This window comes from Poecilia mexicana, unplaced genomic scaffold (assembly GCF_051168715.1).
Source record: "Poecilia mexicana isolate PSO_F unplaced genomic scaffold, ASM5116871v1 scaffold_3, whole genome shotgun sequence".
NCBI lineage: Eukaryota > Metazoa > Chordata > Actinopteri > Cyprinodontiformes > Poeciliidae > Poecilia > Poecilia mexicana.
In genome coordinates, this window is record NW_028263372.1 from 1,543,793 (window position 1) to 1,563,335 (window position 19,543).

Sequence of the window (19,543 nt, forward strand, 5' to 3'; positions counted from 1 at the left end):
CATCAGATAATTCTAGAAAATATCAAATGCACATGCTTAAAATCTAGCAAAGTAAGCTAGTTTTCTTAACCAGAATCTCACAGTAAAAAACATTATCAGCTCTCTGGACACAGCATGGCTCACTGCAACCCTTCTAATGGAGCTTAGGTTCTCAGTTTGATTGGTCATCTCTATAGTGTTTCTGGACCAAAAGCGTCTTGAATGTAATTTGACTTTTCCTCATTTTCTTCCATTTTGGTGACTCTCCTTTTATACAGCACATGCCTTATTCCGAGACTACTAAGCAGGTAATAACTGAATAGTTAATTCAGCGTAATGTACTATATTGATGACTAGGATCAGTTGGAATGTATGTATGACTAAATTGAAATAATTCTTTTGTACAGTTGAGATGACATTTGCTGTGAATAGACACAAATTAAATAAATTTAACTGAATTTAATTGAATTCACAAAGTTCTGCTTATGTACATTTTTTTTACAAATCTAATTTGGTGTAACATTATGCAAAGGTGCATGAGCCAAATTTCTGCTGCTATTTTAGGTAGCTGCAGTTATTTTGGTCATTTAGAGTTTGAGATGATTACCTTATGAGCACTGATGTTCTGAGAGGAGAGGGATTGGTTCACAAAGTAAAAACTAAATAAATATATACATTTAAAAAAGAGACCCTGTAAGTTTGAATGCAACTATACTATTTAAGCTCCCATTGGGTGAATTCATCTGATTTTGACTGTAGTTGCATTTAGCACCCACAGTGATTGTAAGCTTTGAACAGTAGTAATGAAACAACATTTCAGATTTCCTAAAACATCTGCAGTTAAGAAAGGCGGACGAGTGCAAATTCTCATCACATATAATTATGTAATACATTTTGTCACTTATTGTACAATTTATACATCTGAACCTAGAAATTTGCAAAGGGTGATAACATGAAAACAGAAGTCGTACTTTAATATAAAGAAAAAGAGAGCTCTAGTATAGTTAGCAGGAAAAACACAAAGGGGAAGATGAATAAAAAAATGAGAGCAGATATGATGCTGGATGAACTGATTATAAATGGTTAAATGGATAGATAGATGGACAGACACAACGTAGCCTGAGGCAGTGTTGGTAAAACCCTCCAGTCTGGTCTCTGAACACCATTAGAGCTCTTTCTGATCTTATTTGTGTGTGTGTGTGTGTGTGTGTGTGTGTGTGTGTGTGTGTGTGTGTGCGTGTGTGTGTGTGTGTGTGTGTGTGTGTGTGCGCGCATAGGTTGGCTAGTGTGTGCACGAGTCTCTCTGGAGGAGCTCAAGCCGCAAGACTTAACCACCTCTGACAACCTGCTGTGCTGCAGTGGGAAATGCTGCACACTGATATTTAGATCCATGCATGCTCACACAATACACACACTTCGTTCTCAGCACACTACTGTAGGTTGTGTGTATATGTGCACTTAGGTGGTTTTTGTGTCATTCTCCTATGACTACATTCTATGAGTACATCAAAAGAAAGCACAAAATAAAAAACTCAATCTGAATCGGCTAATAAATAAATGAAATGCTTTAGGTGTGATTGTCAAAACCTAAATGAAAGAAATGCTTTAGTTTTTCCATTCATTACTTTCTTTAAAGGGGATCTATAACATTGTTTTTGTATATTTCTGTACTTCCATCTGGGTCTTTACTGCTTCTAGAAAATCTGAGCATTCTTTTGGCTATATGTTCATTTGGTGTCTGGAAAACGAGACGTTTCAAAAACCTCATGAATATTACTGCCCTGTTACCTAGCAACCACAGGGTGTAGGCAGGTCAGAGCTCAAGTGGGTACACTCAGCCCTTCCTGAGGCTGAGGGAACATCGTCTTATTCAGAAACGCTGCTGCGTTCTTGATGGTAGTGGAGGAGTCTCCACTTCTGCTTCTGGCTCTGACTCAGGGATCAAAGCTATACCACCGTTCCACTGCCCATCAACTTGAAGCCATTTTACGGATTCAAATCGGCATTTGCATTAGCGCTTAGAGCTCACCTCCATCCCGCTACCCACTCCCTGGCACCCTGAGACCTGTGGTTCCATTCGGGCGGCGCTGGCTTGAAGTCAGCTTTTGATTGGTTCATTTCCAGGGGAGTGGTTACAGAGACACACCATCTTCCAGATCCCTCAGAGGAGCAATAGAGAAGGCCAGTCTTTTTGGCAGATGGCATCAAAAAAATTCCATCAATCTATTTTTAGCTCACAGGTTGATATTAGGGGTGCTCCAGTAGATCTGCCCTGATTTCTTTAATTCTGGGTGATTGCAAATTGGTCAATACATGTCAAAGAAGGTGACAGTGGCTGAAAATCAGCCACTGTCACCTTTTGCTCTGCTTCGAGAGAGAACTGACTGACAGACCTGCTCGCCAGGTCACATCTGCACTTACCCAGTCACCCAACTGTTGGAAATGTAGCAATTTCATTGTAGTGTCAGTTATAAAAATCCTTATTGGCCAAAGTTGGTCAGGAGGTCAGTCATTTCAAAGCTCTGATTGGCCAGAAAATTAAGATATTAAATACATTTTATTGCAGAAAAGCAGTAGTTATAATATGTAAACAACTTGACCTAAAACAATTGTCTGTTTTTGTCTGTAGAAGTACATGACTGACACCTTTGTTTGAAAGTATTTCTTGTTAGATATTTTTTGGTATTATCATTATTACTTTAGTTCATATTCAGTCTAATGTTAATCAGTATTATTGTGATTTTGAGTTTAAAGTGTTCTCTTCCTTATGTGTGTATAAACTGACCTGGAGGTCGCAACTGTCTGTTTCATCTCCATGTGAAACAGTTAACTCTTTGTTTCCTAGACCTTAATTCTTATCAACCAGAATACCTCCTAACTGCTTGTGAGCAGTCGTATTTTGTCTCTTGTTTATCCTCCCTCTTTGTTGACAGTTTGACCTAGAGCTGAACTGGGCTCAGACCGTAGATCAGTTATCACACCTGGAACTGAGTTGCTGGTTTGTTTAGGTTGGGTGTTTTACGACCTCTGTTGTTTTCCTGACTGCCCCCTGTGACTGTTTTTCTTTGACAATAAAAGAAGGAGCTCACGTGAAAGCAGATCAGAACTTTCTGTGAACGGCTGATGAGGTTGTTGATGGAAAGTTCTCCTTTTGCAAAAGCTTGTCTATAAAATTCATATACGTTGTCTGTGGTCTTTTTATGTAGGTTCGAGAAAAAGTACCTAACATTTGGTGCCGAAATCCGGGATCTCTCCCCGCCCGCTGACAGGCAGAGGAAGACGCGCTGAATCCGTGCACGGCCAGAGTCAACAGGACCTGGAAAGAAAGACCCAGGAAGCAAAATTCTTTGCTGGGCCAGCGACGTAGGTCCGACTTTGTCTGCCAACGGCGGAGTGACGAGATCCGACTGGACAACCCGAAAACTACAGAAACTTAGGTGAATTTTAAAATGACTATTTTAGAGGTTTGAGTATCCTTGTATGATGTCGCTCTGCTAAAACTCTGGGGTTTGAGTATCCTTGTATGATGTCGCTCTGCTAAAACTCTGAGGTTTGAGTATCCTTGTATGATGTCGCTCTGCTAAAACTCTGAGGTTTGAGAATCCTTGTATGATGTCACTCTGCTAAAACTCTGAGGTTTGAGAATCCTTGTATGATGTCGCTCTGCTAAAACTCTGAGGTTTGAGAATCCTTGTATGATGTCGCTCTGCTAAAACTCTATTCGAGGAGACCCCATAAGGGTAAGTCCTCACGTAGATAGGAAGCTTATTATTACTGTTCTGTTATTACTGTGCTGATATTGCTGTTTGCTTGCTGCTTTGATGTGTGTGTGCGTGAAAGAGTGATTGGAGGTTTAAATACTGCTCAGTATTTTACCTCATATAATACAGTAGGGTTGTAAGCAGCAAACCTCTTGTGGATGCAAAGGCGAGATTCTCCCACTCAAAAGAGTTGAAGTGGAGAATACCACAACAAGGTATTTTTAATTGCTGGCCTACTGAAAAGATCTCCAGTTCATAGGACTCCCTAGGAGTCAACGAACCTGGACTAAATTTAAATAAATAAAAGCTCAAATTGCAAGTAAGTTGAATAATGGGAAATGCAAATTCTTGTAATTCCTCACTTGTTGAGGGCCCCGATGGGGATGAGAAATACATGCTGTCCAGATTTCCTGGTAGCATTGTACACATGAAAAAATGGAAAAAGAAATATAAAATAGATGGAAAACTAAAAATTGATCAATGGCAAACAATTGTGGGAATTTTGGAGAGTAGTGTAACAAGAAAAAAGGGAATAAAGAAGGCTAAAAAGGAGGATGAGCTGAGATGTGCTAAATTATGGTTAAAAGAAGCCATAAATCGGAAAGAACAAATTAAAAAGGTTAAAGACAAAAATTTGTAGAAGCAAAAAACCTATTTGTTAGACCAAAAGATAATAAAGTCATTCTAAGCACACAGAATGATGTAGTGGTGCGGTGAGCACAAGCTCCTGCAACCAACCCTTCCACCGTTGCTGCAGCAGCTCCGTCTGCCCCAGTCTCAGCCGCTGCAGTCCCAGCAACACGACTGTACCCCTCATTAGAGGAAGGTGCACAAAACTTATATGTTTTTGCACCCTGGACCTTGAAAGAGGCCGGAAAAGGGTAGAAGGAATAACGCCTGTAACAGAAGACCCCGATAAGTGGATAGAAGACATGACTGGATTAATCCATTCATATAGACTAAATGGGGTAGAAGCAGGAGAAGCAGCCATACCCTCATTAGGAAAGGATTGGGCAAAAGTGAGGGGACCACAAACAGGAGAAATCCTCAGCATGATCAGACTCTACCACACCCCAAAAAGTCACACCACCAGACAAAATTGATGAAATGGTGGACACATGTGCAGCTTGTTACACGTTAAGTAAAAGATAAATAAATAAAAGAAATTGAATTTCGGTATGAAACCAGTGCATGCAAAATAATATTTAATGTTACTAAAAATTAGGTTTAAGCCTCACAAGTCAGAAATAATTACTTTTAGGAAACACTGGTGTTTGTTTGTTTTGTTTGTTTGTTTTGTTTTGTTTTTTAGTGTTCCTACACTTTCAAAGAAAAATCAGTTGAGAGACGTCTCACTGAAATAAAAACATGGGAACAACTTCCTTGTATGCTAAAAGTGGAATTATGACTTTCCTGAAGGAGGAGAAGCTGAAAAATAAAATTAAATAATAAAATTCTCCCCAGAGAACAGTGTTTAATATATTGTGTCGTAATCAGATTATAACACCGACTTGGTGAAATGATCCTTTGGCTGTATAACTGGAGGGGTCAGAGGTCAGAGTAAGGTACCGACCTGGACATTATTCCAGCCTCTTGACTCTCTTAGGCCTTTTTGAGAGGAGGGCTGCCCGCTGACCTCACAGTCTGCAGCACTAAGATCGACAAATTTAGAGAAATCCATTGTTCTCTGGTGAGATGTGACTCAGATGAAGTTAACATAAACTTACATTCTATATTTTAAAGGTTAATATTGTACAGGTTAAAAGAGACTACAACTTTTAACATGTTTCATGTTTATATGTGTTTGAATAAGGAAAGGATTTATGAGTCCCTAAAAAGTTGGGTAATAAGCGGCTAAACACTATACGATCACAAGAGAAAAGTTATATGGAAAATGTTTGTAAAAAGAAAAAAGACACAGAAAGCCAAACAAACCCTAATGGATTCTTATTTGCTTCTTTCTTTTTCCTCTGTCTGAGCCTTGCTGCGGTGAGTCTGACCTCCGACCTCAACTCAAACCTGTCCTGCCAGATCAGATGATGTCCCTCCTTCATCACCAGCCAATGACAATTGATAAAGAAGCGAAAAAGAAAACAATGATTTCTGCCACCTGAAGGCACTAAGATGTCCGCTGATCCTGATTCTTGGACATCTGGGAACTGCCATGCAGCAAACTACTGTATGGAGTCCTGCTGGACGTTTGGACTGGAACTAAATTCATTGGTGGACAACCTGGACATTCACTAAGGGACGATCTGGACAACTTATCCAACACCAGAGCCAGTTGGACTGACAGGGAGCTGGAGGAGAGGCGGGGGGAGGACCAGCTGCAGCGACGCCAACAGCAGGAGGGGGAAGCGAGAAGTGAGACAGTGGAGAAATGCGAGATAAGTTATACACACACCACTGTGATATAAGAATGTGCTCACTAATTCTGTTTGCATATAGGAATAATCTACCCAGAAAGGAACATTTTAGAGGTTTTTAGGTACAATGTTAGATACAATCGTTCATTTTGTACCCGTTAACTCAGTCCTTAACAGAAGGACCAGTGATCCTCTTAGGGCCCACGGGCCATAGGTTGGGAAACTATGAAGAAGAAAAATTATAATCATTAAAAGTTAAACAAAAAAACTGATAGAGCTATGCAACTAAATTACACCAATTAGAAAAATGTATTAGAGATCCTAAGCTAATAATGATTTTCAAATGTTTTATTTACTAGTTTGGAACTAAATTAAACATCTCTACGTGTTGAAAAAAATTGATATTGCAGTGTTGAAATATTATGAAATATTTCGTTGAATTTAATTGAAAAATTTAATTTAGAGTTTAACAAAGAAAAACCACAATATAACCCTGCACTTAAAATACGTGTCTGCTAAAATATCTTCTATAAACCTATGAGTTCACCTGCATTAACTACTAATCCTCCCAAAGACTTTATTAGAAGCTTAAGTGATTGTGACACATGGGCAATGCCATGTGTAAAAAGGGGGGAAACGGGAAAATGGTGAGGTAATACTATATAACTACTAAATTCTTACATAAAATTTTTTTGTTATGAACTTTTGAGTTAACAAATACTGTTAGATGATGATTGATGCTTTTTCTAAATGGGTTGAAATAGTTCCAGCAAAGCATGAGGATGCTTTGATGGTAGCTAAGGCTATCTGCAAAACTATATCCCAACACACGGTATTCCACAGAATGTTTAGATTTAGTGAAGCTCTATATGAGAATCACCCCGACAGCTGATGGTCTAACACCTTCTGAAATAATTCATGGGAGAGCTTACAGATTGCCTCTGTTTGCTCCAGAATACAAAAAGCTGATGAAGATCAGACATTAGCAGATTATATGATCAGGACTCTTAAACTGAAGGAAGTGTCCAGAGCAAAGTTACTGCCTTATGATTCTCTTCCTGTACAGGAGGCCGCTCCAATCGAGCAAGGCGACTGGGTCTACATAAAGGTCATCAAACGAAAGAACTGAGCGAGTCCACGGTGGGAAGGACCGTTCCAGGTGCTGATGACCACACCAACAGCTGTAAAGATTGCTGAAAGACCCAGCTGGATACATCTCAGTCACTGCAAGCTGCAAAGAGTGTTGAACCCCTAATTCGGAGTAGAGAGGAAGGCCGGACTGCAAAGGGGTTCTACTTTTTAGTGTAGTTCGTCTCAAACCCGGTGAAGAAACGCTAAGATTCTCACTCCTTTAGTTTGGGGGTTCTAACATCTCTGTACGCCGAGCAGCAATGGAGACTCCATATGCCAGATGGATCTTCTACTGCGTTGTGACTGCAGTATGTCTGATGTTTGGAGGAGGAAGCGAGCCTGAGTTCCACCCGCATGACAGCACCAATCTGTGTGGAAGCTGATGAACAGGACTGCTCACGAGGAGAACAAGGTGAACAGCTATGTGTGTGTGTGCAGCTACCAATCGCCACACACAACTCAGGTCTGCACCCAGAGAGCATCACTGATGACAAACAGATGTGTCTCTATGGCCTGAGAACACAACCACGACTCAGCGTCCCCGTGCCAATGGGATGCAAATGGTGCAAAAAAGATTATTCTGTTCTACTTCGGACAGGAGATGCCACAAAAGGACTTTTTGGATCTATGAACTGTTCATACACCTACTGCGACAGACACCGGATTACATCAACTACATTGCCTGCAGGGGTCAAAGGGCGACTCCACACTGCAAAGTCTGGAAGGATAACCCAGACTGTGACAACCTGCTTCAGGAAAGGAGTTTCAACACCACGCATAAGACAAGGAGGAGACAAGTGACAACACCGTGCAGCGCCATAGTGCCAGGAGATTATGGCTCACGGATGTTGGCAGATTGGTACTTCATATGCGGGAATGAAGCGTACATGTTCTTGCCTAAAAATAGGGGAGGACTGTGTGCTGTGGTGCCTCTAATCAACCCGATTGCGTTCATCAGGAAAGCACAGAATGATCTACACACCCACTCCAAACGAACAGTTATGTCAGAGGTCAAAAGATGGGGAGGCCTCACAACACATACTGGAGTTCCATGGGAATTCAGGATTTGGAACGGCGGAGAAAAATTCATGCAAAGCCTGTTTCCATGGGTTGGTCTAGGAGAGATTCGGGACCACGTTGAGATAAACAGGTACGGATTACTGCGACTAATTAACATCACATACCAGCTGGCCAATGGTACCATGAAAGAACTGACTGAACTGAGAAACATGGTTATGCAAAACCGTGTTTTCCTGGACTTCCTCACAGCCTCTCAGGGAGGGGTCTGAAACGACTGCACTTTTGTGCTTGATGAAACAGGAACTGGAAGAATTTAAACATTACATAGAAAGTGGAACACAAGGATCATCTCCTTTTGATTTTCTTTCTTGGCTCACTTCCAGACCATGGTGGAATTTACTGGTGAAGCTTGAAACACCTATTCTGGGTGTTTTGATTCTTTTTTGCCTGTTCATAGGTTGCATTTTTCCATGACTTCGAAGCATGATGTTTAAAACAATTAACACAACTGTTATCAACTATCAGCTGGCAAAGGCATCTTATGAGACAACTGAAGATGACTTGTTTCAAGTTCTGATGGTTTTCTGAACAGTGATGAAGTTCTGTAATCAATAAACAGATGAATTCATTTGCTGAATGACTCCTACAACAAGTGGTTGTAGAGACCTGCATTTGATTTTTTGTTTCTTTTATTTTTCATTTATTTCGTTATTTCACATTTATTCGTTGTGTATTTTCTGTGTTTAGATTAGAAAGAAAAAAAAAAAACTTTTGCATTTATTGGTTCTTTTTCTTTTCTTTTCTTTTCTATGCTTGGCTTTTGCATAAAGTTTACACACATAGTAAAATGATAAAAAGGGGGGAATGTTAGATATTTTTTGGTATTATCATTATTACTTTAGTTCATATTCAGTCTAATGTTAATCAGTATTATTGTGATTTTGAGTTTAAAGTGTTCTCTTCCTTATGTGTGTATAAACTGACCTGGAGGTCGCAACTGTCTGTTTCATCTCCATGTGAAACAGTTAACTCTTTGTTTCCCAGACCTTAATTCTTATCAACCAGAATACCTCCTAACTGCTTGTGAGCAGTCGTATTTTGTCTCTTGTTTATCCTCCCTCTTTGTTGACAGTTTGACCTAGAGCTGAACTGGGCTCAGACCGTAGATCAGTTATCACACCTGGAACTGAGTTGCTGGTTTGTTTAGGTTGGGTGTTTTACGACCTCTGTTGTTTTCCTGACTGCCCCCTGTGACTGTTTTTCTTTGACAATAAAAGAAGGAGCTCACGTGAAAGCAGATCAGAACTTTCTGTGAACGGCTGATGAGGTTGTTGATGGAAAGTTCTCCTTTTGCAAAAGCTTGTCTATAAAATTCATATACGTTGTCTGTGGTCTTTTTATGTAGGTTCGAGAAAAAGTACCTAACATTTCTGTTTGAGTTTAGTGGAAACCCCATAAAGTTGTTTTTTTTTAACACCATCACTGCCTAGTGTCAGCTTCTGGCTTATGCACTTTGAATGCAGTCAGTAAAAGTTGTTTATAATAAGTGATGTTGGCTAATCCTTTCTGAGGCCGAGAGGAAAAGCTGCCAGAGCTTTTCCATAAGATGGGGTGTTTCTCTCATTTCCTTATTATTCAGTGATCTTTTCTTTGTGTTGTCTTAGCTTGACCATTATTGAATTTGATCAGTCATTTTAAAGGGCATGGACATTTATGCTCTCATTTAGTTAACTTATTAAAAATGTAATTATCTGGTATTAGTTTGCAAAAACCTGTTTTCAATTTCACATTAAAGGAGTTTTAATTTTTTTATTGAAAATTAAAGTTAAATTGACCCTGATTTCATTTACAAAATGACTGAAAGGATGAAACAAAGGAGGTGAAATTTTATCTAAGCATTGTATCATGAAATTGAGAAAGTATTCCTCCACCCATGATGAAGTAGGACCACTGTGTGTTTCCCAGACTCCTAGATCAAGTCATTCCTGTTGCTCCAGAGATGCTGTATGCTCGTTTCCTCATAGGTATTGGAAGCTGCTCTAAGAATGAATGTTTTATTTGTCAGAATGCTTGATTAAAATTCTGGCTGACTTTGTGTCCGTTTTCTCTCACTCTTATTGAACATAGAAGCTCTAAGATATTTAACACATGGATGTGAGACTTCTGTTTAAAAAAAAAACATGATGAGAAGAAGCAAAGAAAAGCCAGCATGCAGCTTCGGTGCATCTCCACATTTTTTCCTGATTCCTTCGTCTTCGATGAGAGATAGATGGCCCATGGCATCAGTCAACACATGACAAGGTCACACCCCCACACAGCCAATATTTATGGAGCAGGATATAAACAGAGGAGATGAATGGAGCAGGGTGTTTTAAACCCAGGCAACTAGCAAGAAGCTGGAAGAATCTGACTAAAAGTGGTCAACATATAATCATTTAGAGCTTGGCTTTCATTTTAAATTTACAATCCCACATGTTTGTTTTTGTCTGATCTCCACATAACTATATAATTAATATTTACAAATGCATGAAGGAGATAATTGTGACAATCTTTCCATTAATTTTAGTATCTAGGCCAACTAATTATTGGCCTAGATAAAGAGGCGGGATTTATAAAAAGCCACCACATGTCATTATTTTGTGTGGTATGAACAGGAGGTGTGACACTTTAATAAAATGTTGTAAATACATTTTAATCTCTTTGAAATTAATGCATTTTAATTGATAATATTGGAAAAACAGAAAACATGAGTGGTGTTTCTATGCACATAGAGCTATCTGAAAACAGAAAATGTAATTGGACATTAGCCAACTTCACCATGCCCTATACCAGAGACAAAACAGATATATTTTTAGTACCTACAAGTTATAATAAAATAATAAAAAAAGGAACTATGACCATGATTATTTAAAGTTAGGACCTTCATGGGCTGGATTTGAAGTTGTCTGTTTTTTGTTAAACAGGAAACTAAATAACCTGTAGTCACATCAGAAAGTAATTCATAATTTTAGCAAAAGGCAGCTGAAGATCACATGTGGTGCAACACATAGCTAATGCAGGTGAACTCCACAAGATCTGTGAAAGATGAATGGAACCTCAAGTACAGCAACAGCAAAAACAAAAATAATAGCTATAATGTAATTTGGAGGGGGTGGTTGTCAATTTGCTCTTTGAGGGGGGCTAGCGCTCCCGTACTTAAAAAACACCTGCTTTAATTAAAACGTAACATTTCTTCTTTCTTTACTTTGTGTAAGCAAATAAAAACCACACTGCACATTACATGTTGAAATAACAGTTAACCCATAAAACATGACTGGCTTCTTCGCCTCTCCACCACAGATCTAATACATTTATACAACCACCAAATAAAAAACAAGTATCTTTATTCTTTAATCTTTGCTGATTATAAATTATCTTAAATCTCACTGCTGAAAGTGTAATTTCATAGAGGCCTCTCTGACCTACTTTATTTCCTGATAAGCTGATGAATACCTCACAACTAATAAACATAAAATACATCCATCAAAGCTACAGAAGAAACAGCATGACAGCCTGTGTCTCTGGGATAGGGCTGGTTGTTAGGAAGGATTTAGGTTGTGCAGATTAGCAGGGCTATCAGAGAGCAATCGTATTTCAACGCCTTCCTCCACCAACGATTTGGCTCAGTTTCCTCCGCTTAATATATGGAGAGCATGGAATCGATAAGAGTAGAAAAGCCAACTATCAATCACGGGATGATAAGGCATGAAAAGCAGCTCAGCGTTTATGCACGTTAGACAGCAGGCGGTAATAGGAGGCTGTGTGTGTTAGAAATCTATGTGTCTGTGTTTGCATATGGAAGGATAAACCGTAGCAAATTTATGCAGCGCTGCAGACAGGGAAAAGAGAAAGTAGACAAACAGTAGTTTTTATATTTCTCACTTTTATTGTTAAATACAAAACTGATGAATTACACAAAAAACTATTAAAAGATGCTGGTTTGAATGCTAACTGCTCTGTTTTCTCCTCAGTTAAGACTCAACTTTTCAACACAATTTTTGAGTTCAGATTGTGAACTCAAAATCACAATCTGATTTTGAGTTCAGAATCAGATTGTGATTCAAAAATTCACAATCTGAATTGAATTCAAAAATTCAATTCTAAACAGAATTGAATTTTAATGAGCTAAACTAACTAACTAGCTGGTGTTACTGGACCTGAATACAGCATTTGGCACTTTGGACCATGGTATGTTATGGGAGTGACTGGAGAACTGGGCTGGGCTTGACTCGTTGGAGTCTTTCTTGAAGGTCAGGCAGTTCTTTGTGTCAAAAGATAACTTTTCATAGGACAACAATCTTATGCGGGGTACCCAGGGTTAAACCCTATTTAACTTTATGTTAAATCTTCCTATTTAAGGAATATTTAACATGCCTATACATGCAGAACTTAAGTGAAAAAATAAGATCAGTCTGAAAGGCATTAGCAGAAGATGCTCATCAAGCGTACACAAGCCATTATTTTGACTTGCAGAGACCGACTTTGACTCTCAATACAAACATAAAAGTATCTGTTTAATTGGACATTCAGTTGTACTTTGAAGGCAATGAAAAGTTTTTTCCAAGGAACAGAAAATTTCAAAAGTTAGAATAATAGAAAAAAAGGTTACAGTTACAGATGGAACAGTTCAGATCTCGAAAGCAGGAGAGTTTTCTCATCAGAAGCATGGCTGTTTTCTTCAGCTTAATGCTGTTTTCTAAAACAATCTTAATTTTCTGAGGTCTTCATTTTCACCTCATCATTATAATAAATCACTACAGCTCCACATTATGTTACCAGTTGACTATCAACCCATTCAGATGTTGAGTAGATGCATTCTAATGCTTGCATGCATGATAACTTTCTTCAGCTGAATAAAAACAAAACTCAAGTATGTTTGGACCAAAGGTCAGGTGAACATTTTCAGTGATCACCTGAAAATGATAGGAAGGAAGGACGGAAGATCTGACAGTGGTGAACCTTATTCATGAATTTGAGTAACTTAATTCTGTATAAAACAAACTAGCAGCTTGGATTAGTTAAACAAACTTAGGGATGTATTAACAGCTCTTGCCTTGATGGTTGGAAGTTCTGCTCTGATTAGCATACAGTACATATACTTAGTTGTAAGTTAAGCAGCTTCAAAGCCCGAGTAATTAGACCACCTGTTAGCATTAGCATATGAGCCCGTAGCCCATAGTGGGACAATCTCAGAAGATTACCCATAATACCAAGCTTTCAGGACTGGCATAAGCACAGTGGCAAGAGGTTCAGAGCACTGATACCAAGCTGACATTGAGGTTTGTCATTGAGATTGCTGATTGGGCTGAACTGATCAGAGGCAGATAAACACACAGCAGACAGCTTTGAGTTGATGAGACATGATTTGATCAAAGAGTCTTTGTAATAATGGTGATCAAATTGTTTCCATTCATACGGAGGCGAGAGCTACAGCAGGATGATGGCATTCCCTGAGGATCCACTGTTCTTTCTCCTCATTTGGCCATCATCTGTTTTCTGTTTCCCTCCTCAGAGCTTATATGTTGAGCAATGAAATGCTCTCATTTCCTGTCCTCTCTCTCATGTTTTCTCTTTTCTTTCTCCATGTCATTTAACCTTCCTCACTCTGACTTCATAATTTCATCTTGCCCTTATTACTCTTCAAAAGCCCTTTGGCTTTATTTATTGGGGCCTGCCCATAGCAATGCATAGGGAGAGCAGTGACTGACTTGCATCGCAAGTCAGTCACTACCTGCATGCATTGCATGGCAGGCACCTATTCTACACCCAATAGAATGTCTATTATTGGGGCATGCCATAGCAATGCATAGGGAGAGCAGTGACTGACCTGCGAAGCAGGTCAGTCACTGCCTCCATGCATTGCATGGCAGGCACCTATTAATCTACACCCAATAGAACGCCTGGATATTATTATTATTATAACAACTTCTTCCATTACCGTTAATGCGGCTCGTACCGCTGCGTGCCCACCCACAAAAGTGGTATCAAAACGTGTGTCTCGATCCCGGCATTGGAGCTATTATTTTTATTGGGGATCGGAGTTACGACGGCGACGTAAAAAGCGAAAAACGAGCGAAATTTCCAACTGCCGAAACCTTAGAGTGTAACTGAAACCAACTGCCGCTTTTTAGAGTGAGAAAAAGAGTGGAATTTTGACCCCAAAATAATTTTGAAATTGCTCTCATGGGTGCAAAAATTGCTCTATTGGTATGAAAGTTGGTCATGACATTGATACGTATGCCTGCTCCGGTAAAATGTTTTCAAAATTTCCCTAGGGCTTACGGTTTTCGGTCCAGGTGCTTCAGAGCAAAGTTTTGGGACAGGGTAACTGACGTTCCTCCCCAGTGTTTTACATATATTTCTGAAAAATCTCTGAGCTCAACGCACACCATTTTTCTCTCATCACTGCAATTACTGTGATTGAGCTACAGATATGAATCGCGGTACTAAATGAGACGACAAATAGCCCTCTCATATGCTTCAAACGGTTTTTGGATCGGGCTTACGGATCCCGAACGGGAAGCAGTTGTTCGGACTGCTTTTTTCATTAAAACTGACTGGGTGTCTCATAAAGATAGATAAAGTCTCTGACACACACGCAGGGCAGTTTCATCACCATAGCAACAGAATGCAGAGATAGGGAGAACTGCTGGTTGGACTACAAAGACTCTGTAGTTCTAAATATGGCGGAACACTTTAATACAGAGGGCAGAGCAGGAGGTCAGAACTACAACATGGCGGAACACTCAATTATTACAGAGGAGGCCTCAGCTGGCAGTTCGAACTACTTCCTGTTTTGGGCATTATACAGGTAGATTAACCAAACCACTGTTACACATTGGATTAGTGTGGTTATGAAAATTAAGTTTACTGAAAGTTTCAAAATAAAACTCTGAAAATTGCACTGACAAAAGTGCATCGCCGTAGGCGATGCAAAAATGAAAATCTTTTTTTTAATGTTTTTTTTTCTCAGGATAGTGAACTGCCTTGCGCAGCAAGGCAGTTCATTAACATTAGCATTTCATGGTTGTCTCAAAGATAGAAATCCTTCCCCAGCTTTCTGTCTCACACCCACAGCAGTTGGCTGAGGGCCAATCGCTATAGCAACAGAATCCAGAGAAAGGAACTGCCATAACTGTAGTTCTATCTATGGCAAAGACTCAGTTAAAACAGAGGCCTGAGCAGCATGTCAGAACTACAACATGGCGGAACACTCAATTATTACAGAGGAGGAGTTGGCTGGTATTCTGAACTACTTGTGCTTTGAGCATCATATAACTGATTTAACCTGATCACTATTACACATGAAATTAGTGTGACCATTTCAAATGAAGCTTATTGAAAATTTTCAAAATAAAAGCCTTGACAATTTTTACATCATGTAATTGCTCTTTTTTGTGTTAGAAAACCGTTTTAACCAAACCACTGTTACACATGGGATTAGTGTTGCCATTTCAAATGAAGCTTACTGAAAGTTTCAAAATAAAAGCCTGCATACTCCCCTCACGTCAGTGCACCGACGCAGGCGGTGCAAAAATATTCTTCTTCTTTTATGTTTGCAGCAAGGCAGTTCATTAACATCAGCACAAACATTAGCATTTCACTGCCACCCACTAGTGCACTTCCTTGCACGCATTAGCATTTTAACTAAAATAAGCTTTTAGCCAATTTATTTACTTATTAGCCATGTTTAGAATACTGATTGGACTGAGTCAATGGGTGACATCATGGTGGTGATACCCCACATTCTACTGATACCATTCATGCTATTATTAGCATTTTGGCTAATTTTACCGTATGCAACATACTGAATGGTACAAGTACAGCTTAGTCCACATGCTTCTGACTCTCCACAGGTTATTGACTACATTGAAGCTTTCTTTAGCATTAATGCTAATTTTTTGCATCAGAACGCTTGATTAAAAACCGACGGGCACACTTTGGCATGCCCCTTAAAATTTCTGTGGAATTTTCTAGTTATTATAACAACTTCTTCCATTACCGTTAATGCGGCTCGTACCGCTGCGTGCCCACCCACAAAAGTGGTATCAAAACGTGTGTCTCGATCCCGGCATTGGAGCTATTACTTTTATTGGGGATCGGAGTTACGACGGCGACGTAAAAAGCGAAAAACGAGCGAAATTTCCAACTGCCGAAACCTTAGAGTGTAACTGAAACCAACTGCCGCTTTTTAGAGTGAGAAAAAGAGTGGAATTTTGACCCAAAAATAATTTTGAAATCGCTCTCATGGGTGCAAAAATTGCTCTATTGGTATGAAAGTCGGTCATGACATTGATACGAATGCCTGCTCCGGTAAAATGTTTTCAAAATTTCCCTAGGGCTTATGGTTTTCGGTCCAGGTGCTTCAGAGCAAAGTTTTGGGACAGGATAACTGATGCTCCTCTCCAGTGTTTTACATACATTTCTGAAAAATCTCTGAGCTCAGCGCACACCATTTTTCTCTCATCACTGCAATTACTGTGATTGAGCTACAGATATGAATCGCGGTAATAGATGAGATGAGAAATAGCCCTCTCATATGCTTCAAACGGTTTTTGGATCGGCCTTACGGAACCCGAACGGGAAGCAGTCGTTCGGACTGCTTTTTCCATTAAAACTGACTGGGTGTCTCATAAAGATAGATAAGTCTGACACACACAGGGCACTTTCATCACTATAGCAACAGAATGCAGAGAGGGAGAACTGCTGGGGTTTGGACTACAAAGACTCTGTAGTTCTAAACATGGCGGAACACTTTAATACAAAGGGCAGAGCAGGAGGTCAGAACTACAACATGGCGGAACACTCAATTATTACAGAGGAGGCCTGAGCTGGCAGTTAGAACTACTTCCTGTTTTGGGCATTATACAGGTGGATTAACCAAACCACTGTTACACATTGGATTAGTGTGGTTATGAAAATTAAGTTTACTGAAAGTTTCAAAATAAAACTCTGAAAATTGCACTGACAAAAGTGCATCGCCGTAGGCGATGCAAAAATGAAAATCTTTTTTTTATGTTTTTTTTCTCAGGATAGTGAACTGCCTTGCGCAGCAAGGCAGTTCATTAACATTACCATTTCATGGTTGTCTTAAAGATTGAAATCCTTCCCCAGCTTTCTGTCTCACACACACAGCAGTTGGCTGAGGGCCAATCGCTAGAGCAACAGAATCCAGAGAAAGGCTGCTGGTTTGGACTACAAACCAGCAGCCATAACTGCCATAACTGTAGTTCTATCTATGGCCAAGACTCAGTTAAAATAGAGGCCTGACCAGCATGTCAGAACTACAACATGGCGGAACACTCAATTATTACAGAGGAGGAGTTGGCTGGTATTATAAACAACTTGTGCTTTGAGCATTATATAACTGATTTAACCTGATCACTATTACACATGAAATTAGTGTGGCAATTTCAAATGAAGCTTATTGAAATTTTTCAAAATAAAAGCCTTGACAATTTTTACATCATGTAATTGCTCTTTTTACATACATTTCTGCAAAAAGTTCTGAGCTCAGCGCACACCATTTTTCTCTCATCACTGCAATTACTGTGAATGAGCTACAGATATGAATCGCGGTACTAAATGAGACGACAAATAGCCCTCTCATACGCTTCAAACGGTTTTCGAATACGTATCACGGTTCCCGAATGGAAAGGAGTTGTTCGAACAGCTTTTTGGAGTGAAACTGGCTGGCTCAAACAGATAGAATTGTTTCTCCCCCTGTCTGGAGAAACACAGGGGGAGGCTTGGTCACTATAGCAACAGAACACAGACAAAAGCCAAACTGCTCCTTAGGACTACAAAAACGCCATCTTTGTAGTTCTAAACACGATGGAACAATTTACTACAGAGGCCTGAGCAGAAGGTCGGAAGGTTAACATGGTGGAACCCTCAATCATTACAAAGGAGGGCTGAGCTGGCAGTTAAGAAGTAAATAATGGTGGAACTCTGAGTTATTACAGAAAGAAGGTGAGCAGAAAGTTATAACTACAGACAGGGCAGAATGTTCTGGGCTTTATATATAAACTGGTTTAACCCAACCACTGTTAGACATGGGATTAGTGTGGCCATTTAAAATGAAGCTTACTGAAAATTTCAAAATAAAAGCCTGAATATTCCTCTCAGGCCTTTATTATGTTTTTCTCTCAGGTTAGTGCAGAGAGAACTACAGATTTAAATCGTGGTTCCATCGGAGACAAGAAATTGCCCTCTTATATGCTTCAAAAAGTTTTCGGATTGCTCTTATGGATGCTGAACAGTAAGCCGCTTTGATCAGAAAAACTAACTGCTTCAAAGAGTTGCTGCACTCCTCTCATGCTAGTGCAACGCCGTAGGCGTTGCAATAATATTAAGCTTTTTTCGCATTTTTTTCCCTCAGGATAGTGAACTGCCTTGCGCAGCAAGGCAGTTCATTAACATTAGCACAAGTTTAGCATTTTACTGTCCCCACTAGTGCACTGCCTTGCGCAGCAAGGCAGTGCATTAGCATTAGCATTAGCCTTTTCCCTAAAGGTAGCTATTAGATAATTTTCTTACTTATTAGCGATGTTCAGTATACTGAATGGAGTATACTGACTACATTGCAGCTTTCTTTAGCATTAATGCTAATTTTTTGCATCAGAAGGCTTGATTAAAAAGCGACGGGCACACTTTGGCATGCCCCTTAAAATTTCTGCGGAATTTTCTAGTTATAGTTATAGGTTATTTATTATTCTTCCATCACCGTTAATGCGGCTCGTACCGCTGCGTGTACCCCCACAAAAGTAGTATCAAATTGTGCGGCTCGATGCCAAGAAGCGAGCTATTACTTTTAGTGGGATTCTGAGATAAAATGACGACATAAATTGAGAAAAACGAGAAAAATTTAGGCTGAGTGTCTCACAGAATCACTAACATTTCTCTCTGAAACACACACACAGCACAGTGGAGGTCTGACTCCAAAACTCTTTTTAACTCCCCCTCACAGGCACAAATATTAGCCTATTGATCTCAAAGTTGGTCATGACATAGATACACATGCCTCTCACAATGTATTGTGGGAAGAATACATTTTTCATGTTTTGTTTTTGAGTGTAAATTAAAATCCTTAGTATGAAATTTTAATTTTTTTTAGAAATAAAGAATTACCAACTTTCTTCATGTTTTTTAAATTTGAACCATGAGTGAGAACAAAATGTGCGAAGCTTATAGTCGTCTCGGACCCAATTTTACCGACCTCGGATTTAGCCATTGCATTTCAATTGT

General features: G+C 39.5%; 1 protein-coding gene and 1 pseudogene across 1 annotated transcript in view; one reads left to right on the forward strand and one right to left on the reverse strand.

The window, feature by feature from the left end:
* The window catches only part of LOC106927969 (A-kinase anchoring protein 6), a 124,742-nt gene that overhangs the window by 65,391 nt on the left and 39,808 nt on the right, over nt 1-19,543 (reverse strand). The gene's annotated exons all lie outside the window — the stretch shown is intronic.
* On the forward strand, nt 6,493-9,633 carry LOC106910953 (uncharacterized; annotated as a pseudogene).